This window comes from Poromitra crassiceps (genome assembly GCF_964638095.1).
Source record: "Poromitra crassiceps genome assembly, contig: HAP1_SCAFFOLD_514, whole genome shotgun sequence".
Taxonomy (NCBI): Eukaryota; Metazoa; Chordata; class Actinopteri; order Beryciformes; family Melamphaidae; genus Poromitra; species Poromitra crassiceps.
In genome coordinates this window covers 1-7,500 of record NW_028151894.1, presented here as the reverse complement: position 1 = coordinate 7,500, position 7,500 = coordinate 1, and the positions used below count along the sequence as shown (strand labels likewise).

The following is a 7,500-nucleotide window of genomic DNA, read 5'->3' as shown; positions in this document are numbered from 1 at the left end:
TACCCTACCCCGCAACTAGCTAGCCCAGCGTTAGCGTCGTTAGCATAGCTTCCCGGTCGTAGTGGAGATGGCCCAGGCGAATCGTAGACAGAATATCAGCTTCTCTTCATGCAGCATCCAAGCTTGAAAGCGTCTCCTTGTGGCTGCGTGTTGTTTTACTGCCGTCACACGTACAGTTTAACACCATCTCTCCACACTCTTGCCTAACCCACGTTTCTAGCTGGGTACTGTTGTCACTACTCAATCCGTACAGGCTGCCCCATCTGTTCTGCACATGTGCAAGCGAGCTGGGTACTGTTGTCACTACTCAATCCGTACAGGCTGCCCCATCTGTTCTGCACATGTGCAAGCGGCTCCGCCCTCTGGCACAGCAGGTACAGCAACGCCACTTGTACAAACTTGATACAAACCAGTGTTTCCCCCTAGAAATATGTTCAGGCCTGGAGGGATTTCGAAACGCACCCTGACCGCAACGGTGAGGGCCGTCGCTGGTGACGCTAAACTTTTAGCTAACCTGTTCGCATCTATGTTCACAATGGCATCCCAAGTATCATCATACTATTATGGGATGCGATGCGAACAGTTGTATTATGGGATGTGCGTTTCCCAGGCAACCACAGCGCCGCACGCTGGCACGATGCTCCTAAAAGCAAAATGCTTATTGTTTTGAATGATTTGGCATCTTCTATGACTGTCAACACTGTCAACACCCGTATTGTTGTATTGTAATAATATGCCATAAATGTTTATTGAAATTTTGGGGAGAGCAGGATTTTTTTCCCCTTCTTCTTTCTGGCCTGGCGGGCCCGCCAGGCCTGTAGCATGGTAGGGGAAACACTGCATAAACAAAGAGCCATGCTCTGAGAGAGGCGTCGGTCAAAACAAGAGGAATATACCTTTTTAAGACCAGAGGATAGTCGCATAAACAACTTGATTTTTTTTATATATATAATTTAACGACTACTAAATTATGACCCATCCAAAAAATCCACAAGTCTAACAAAAACAAACACTGACACAATGCACAAAAGACACTGATGACACTGACAGGCAGAACATAAACAAAAGTGAAGCCAAAACATAATTTATCATCGCCCCCTGGTGGTTGGCTGCCAGAGGTAACCTCGCGTGAGTCACGTCACCAGGCTCTTCTCGTCGAGAAAGAGCAGCCAGAGGTGGAGACCAAGACTAGAGTCCCGAGTCAAGTCCCAGTCCCAAGTTAATATATCAGTGCACTTGAATCATGACGTTCTTCTTGTACTGGGGCCCTGGCCCTGCTAATTGTTGGACGCCTGTGATCTTTGAGTAGGCCTACATGCTGTGAACACAGCTTTTACAGAATGTGAAGGGATTCTCAGTCTAGGTGTTAAAACGGCACAGAGCAGAAAGAGAAGCAACAAACACAACCGTGCAGAAACTATCACCCCAGACTGTCCTTGGTGGCTAAATGAAGATTAGTTTATTTCACTCTTTAAATCTCAGTATGAGAGGATGTATAAAGATGATTTTTTGTTCTTCACACAGGTTATCTCGCCGCCTACATTATATAGGCTACAGTTAAGCACTTCTGAAGTCTAATTAAATAATGAGAGACTAGAAAGAAGGTACAAATACATTTTAATGATAAACAAATTAGATTTGGCGTATGACTCCATGATATGATGACGTTCCTCCTGAGATGTGAAGAGGACGTCAGTGATTTATATGATAGAGAATTCCCCCATAGGGAATTCATCAGGAGTCATGACAGCAACTGAGGGTGACAGCACATAGGTGAGTTAGGTTACAACACACCAAGATACATGGGAACTACTACTTCAGTTAGCCTAAGTGATTGGCCAGCAGGAAAAATGAGGGAAATGAGCTGATTGGGTATGGGCCAGAGAGGGAAACCGTGGGAGACAGTGATAGGACAAGGAATGAAGGGGCATGTGTAGCTGAGTCAATGTTGTCCATGTTATTTTTTATTTTGTGAACATTCTCAAAACGTCTGTAAGTTATTTTCTGTTACAAGATAGTTTTTCTGTCAATATCACAAAGTGAGCATATATATAGTTCCGTTTTACCTCTTGTAGCAGGGGGGGGGGGGCGTAATTAGCGTGACACCAGAACGCAACACACAAGTGACGTTGTCGCCTTCTTGAGCTTATTGTGTTTATTCTTATATCTGGCAGCAGGATAACAACATGTCTGACTCTGAGATTTTAATCAAATGAAGTCTGGGAATATTTGTCCTTTCATTGTGTATCAACACTTTTTCATCTTTAATTTTGAAATCCAATTAAGGAAGTTATCAACAAAGGAGCCAGTAACACAAGCCCACGGTTCTCTTTCCCTGTGTGTGTGTGTGTGTGTGTGTGTGTGTGTGTGTGTGTGTGTGTGTGTGTGTGTGTGTGTGTGTGTGTGTGTGTGTGTGTGTGTGTGTGTGTGTGTGTGTGTGTGCGTGTGTGTGTGTGTACATGAGGACAAATAGAACGGCCGTAAATGGCAAAGAGTTTTTATTATATTTCAGAATGACAAATAGTTCTGGACATTAATTTTTTGTTTCAATACACAAGCAAATCTGTATGGTATTAGCTAGATGAAACAAAATAAAATAATTTGTACACGTATATTTTACAATGCATACCCTACTGTAGCTTCTCACTGGCTAAAGCAATATGCATTATGCAGGAAGGTAAACAGTTGGGTAACATAAAAATAATATCAGTTAACAATATGCACCAAAGACTATGAAGTAAATGGCTTATTTTCAACCGAAAATAGTAATATATCGCAGCAGCATTTTCACATCAAACTCACCCTCAACAGTGCAGACGGCAATGTGAGGGGGAGAGGGGCGGGGGCTACGGAAACTCAGGAGGTACAGAACGCGATGTGCAAAAAGGCAATTTCCACAGCAAACACTAGATTCAGTAGACAAAAATAACTCCTAAAGATAAAATTCACACAATACTTGACAGGACCATTAAATGATAAATAAAAGGGACATAAATAAATTTGAAATAATAAATAATAAAGTGCATTTTTAACTCTGTTACATCTTTACAGCTCTGCCTTCTGATTGGAGGAAGTCAGACTGTCTTTACAGCTCTGCCTTCTGATTGGAGGAAGTCAGTCTGTATTTTTACAGCTCTGCCTTCTGATTCTCATTGGTTTCAATGCAGCATAGCAGCCATGTTTTTAACAGTTTGCTGAGCCACACGCTGAAAGTTCATATTTATTAACAGCATCATCTGCGACCTAATGCTCTTCGCTCTACTCTCTTCTCTGATATTCTCTTCTCTCTCCTCTGATCTTCTCTCCACTCTCATCTCTTCTCGACCTCCTGAATGCTGCTAGATTAAAATGATGCTCAGTGGATTCAGATGTTGGGAATTGTGAGAAAACAGCTCCATCTGCTGGCCAGAGTCGAATATTGCTGAATATAACTGCAGCATCACTGAACTCTACTGCATATCACTGTGTTGAAACAGAGTTGTGATGCAGCAGTTTCATTTTGGAGACAAAGCGCGTTATTTAACATGGAGTGTTTGATGATGTTTCTGATCTGAATCATTTTACCCTTTCAGCACTTGAAATTTTCATTTGAATGAAAAGAGAATTACAATGAGTTTAGTGAGTTTTTTTTTTTTTTTTTTTTTTTACAAGATGACAATAATATTAATATTGCTATTGGATTAAAAACAACAAATGTTGCTATGTTGCTCCTATGGGATTTGCATAAATGGTTAAGTACAGTGTGGTACCCCATAATTAGCCTATAAGTACATGATGGCTTCATGCGCCAGTGAGCAGCCTCCGTCCGAATGCATGGGTGGGCGTGGCTCGTCCCCTATCCAGTTCTTTTAATACATCCATGGATAAAACCATGGACTGTATCCCTCCTGGGTACATCTCAAACAGGCCCCTCCCCTCCCCCACTTCTGACCAATCACAGAAAAACAACGAGGCGACGAGGAGGGGCAGCAGAGGTGTAGGTGTTTATTTTTTTCCACTATTACTCAAGTTTGGTCTAATATGAATTAATGGATTAAAGCAGCTACGAGCAACTTTTTCGATTGTTATTAAACAGTATAATTACAATATTGATGCATCACATCTTACCTATAATAGTAGCTGAGACCAAAGCTGTGTGGATCAGAGATTGCTCCCTTAGATTATTATTAAGTCTGTGTCTGTCTAAACTCGCGTCAACAGGGGGCTCTCTCTCTCTCTCTCTTACCGCCGGACCGGCTAAACCCGGAAGTGAAACGCAGCTGCCTGCCTACCCCGTTCGCGCTGCCTAGCAACGCAGCATAAACAATGTGAATGCCACGCATACTCTCGCGAACATCTCTCGTTATATTCTAACAGGTTTTTTGGAAGTTATTTTGTGGTTATGCCCTAAGTGGCTGCTGCAAACCGTTTCATTTCACTTCCTGAACTTCCCTGGCCACAGACAGACTAACACTGGCCGATTCACTCGGGCTTCAAGCGAGACTACTCTGCGTTGGTCTCGTCGACTATTAGAGGTAAGATGTGATGCATTGATATTAAATTTATACTGTTTAATAACAATCGAAAAAGTTGCTCGTAGCTGCTTTAAATCTAGCATTGATAATGTACACAAATTTAAATATTGGAAAACATAACCCTGTTTAATAGCTTTTATGGCAGATAATTTTATAGTAGGCTCATAGGCCACGCCCCCTTTTAGGGGGAAAACCCTAAAAGACTGTACAAGAAGCTGAAAACACTTCAAACAAATTATTTAAATCAATATCGATATGCCGAAGAGTTGGTTTCACTAACAATAAATCAAAAACCCTGTATCGATCCATCTATCTATATATATAAAACACTTCTTTAATAACATGGAGGCCAGACGTCTGTATGATAAAACTGTATTTGAAGGTTGACCCAGCTCATACTTATTTACAGCATGTAAATAACATTTGGCCATTCTGACGCCTCAGAGGTGGAACTTGCGACCTGTGCGGTGCGTCACCACACCTGTGCGGTGCGTCACCACACCTGTGCGGTGCGTCACCACACCTGTGCGGTGCGTCACCACACCTGTGCGTGTGCGTCACCACACTGCTTGCAGATAAAAGTCGGTCGTTAGAAACCCCAGGAAGTCCAAAAGACAGGGGTCAAGGTTTCTGTCGTAGCTCACAGCCTGCACTCAGCCGACACGTTGGGAAAAATAATTTCCCACTTCAAAATGCAAAACGCCAGTCAGAGGTCAGAGGTCAGGGCTTCCAAAGCAGGTCACACACCAGGGCCATGTGGTCAGAGGGGTGAGCCACGCTGGGCAGCGCCTGGTGGGTGGTCACCTCCTGGTGGCTTGGCAGAGGAATCACCTGCTCAACCTACACAAACGCACACACACGCACGCACGCACACACACACACACACACACACACACACACTTCACTATTTTCTGACATTTTATAGACCAATCGGCTAATCGAGAAAATAATCGACAGATTATTCGACAATGAAAATAATGGTTAGTTGTGGCCCTACAAACTGCTCTCCAATTCTAGTAGTGGGATTAGTATTCATATTATCATCATCATCATCACCTCCATCCTGTCCGGCTGTATGAAGATCCAGTCCAGACAGCCGTGGAATCTGCCCACATAGTTGGTGTAGGCTGGCTGCCCGCAGGCACTCAGCAGGGGGGCGAGGGGCGAGGACAGCTGCAGCCCGCACGCCTCCTCCGCTCCGGCTCCGCTCCAGTCCGGGTGTTCCTCCGAAACCACAGCCTCACTGACCAAGTGCAGCACACCTGGGGGTGGGGGGAGCATGAGAGAGAGACAGGTAAAGAAGGAGGAGAGAGACAGACAGGTAAAGAGGGAGGAGAGACAGAGACAGGTAAAGCTCTTTCGCTTTAGACATTCAGATATCACATGGACCCGTCCTGAACCAACCTATCTTCTTACCCTTCTTCAAAAACAAAACAAAACTAATGCTACTTATTTCTATGAAGGCTTAGCTGATGAAGACTGTAATGCACAGCTGGTGTCACTACTGTTGACAAACTGCACCAATGGTAAGGCTGCGATCACACAGGACCAGGCGCTGTGGCGAAGAAGCCAGTCCTCCCAATCATTTTAATGAGGGTAGTGCGTTTAGGCTGCAGGGGGCGCCGCAGGGGATGCCAAAAATACCGCAGCTGTCTTGCCGCGAAGAGTGGAAACAGAATCAACTTTTGGAGAAACGCAACCCGACTTCGCGCTGCGGTGGCCAATCACGTAGCCGGCGATCAGACCGGAAGACGCCGACGGGAAGAAGAACCTTGTTTACCATGTAGCATTATAGCATGTAGCTGTTTACTATGTAGCATTGTAGCATGTAGCTGTTTACCAAGCAACTGTGAAGATGGAAGAGAGAGAGTCTCGCCGTAGCCAGCCGTAGATAGATATACATCTGGTGCACGCCCGCCCCGCGTCAGTTTTTCCTACCTGTATAACTGTTGGTGTTCTATGAAAACATACTGTAGCCTACATGCGCGCACGCTGCATGAGCACACGTCACCATTTGAGTGTTAATTTTGTCAGCTATTTTTTTATGTAGTTTTACTCTTTGATTTGATTTGATTTATTTATTTAGATGGGACAATGCAAAATTAATGAACACAATAACCATGGAACAGATAAAAACATCTGGAACATAATAAAAGTGTAAAAATCGCCGGATTTAGCACAAGGCTAGTTTCCATCCCTTGTCCCCGAAACATAAAACACAAAAACATAAAAACAGAATATATAAAACAACAAAACATAGGCATCAAAGTGCTTTACACCCGTAAAACAAGTATACATGTGCAAAACAGCAAAACACAAACAGCAGTAATACACTCAAAAAACACAACAGTATACATTAAAAAGAAGAAAATAAAAAAATAAAAAAATAAAAAAAAGTTCAGAAATTGACCTTTTTACCTGTGGCCACAAGACTGGTGGCTTTTCAGCCATTCCTTCAGTGAACCCTTAACTCTTAGTCCTGTGTCAAATGTCCTTGTTAGTTTTTATCATATTTAGTCAACCTCATCCTGTTTTTATTTAGTCAAGTTTTAGACGACTAAAAGTCTGAGTATTTTAGTCTCATCTTATGCCAGGATCAGACTACACGATATTTTTTGTCGTTCACGATGTCACCATGTCAGACGAGGCCATCATACTGCCATAAATTCGTGACATGTCTTGGTCGGGAGACTGGCCACACTACAAGTGTATTCTCGCTTGAGCATCGTATGCCACCGTCATCACGTCGTCTGCTGTCGTCAGCGAGTTCACAGGTCGTCGGGGAGGCGGACCTGTGAACGAAATCTCCCAGCATGCATTGAGGCCACTACATTGACAAGAAATAGCAACCAAATCAGCCTAAATAGGCTAAAGTGGTAGATAGAAATAATGTTTATGTTAGCACAACATGCAATTGTAAAACATTTCAATATTGGGCAAAATAAAACATTGAAATCCAAACACAACCCTATGTGAAACATGTATG

General features: G+C 43.3%; 1 long non-coding RNA gene across 2 annotated transcripts; it reads right to left on the bottom strand.

The window, feature by feature from the left end:
* Positions 1 to 3,753: 3,753 nt before the first annotated feature.
* Positions 3,754 to 7,420, bottom strand: LOC310771314. Of its 2 annotated transcripts, none has more exons than XR_014552406.1 (3): positions 6,925 to 7,420; positions 5,571 to 5,776; positions 3,754 to 5,354 (listed from the first exon to the last, which is right to left on the bottom strand). It is a non-coding gene; the product is annotated as an uncharacterized lncRNA (long non-coding RNA). The 2 variants fall into 2 exon arrangements; XR_014552407.1 differs by having other exon boundaries at positions 6,933 to 7,420.
* Positions 7,421 to 7,500: the final 80 nt, after the last annotated feature.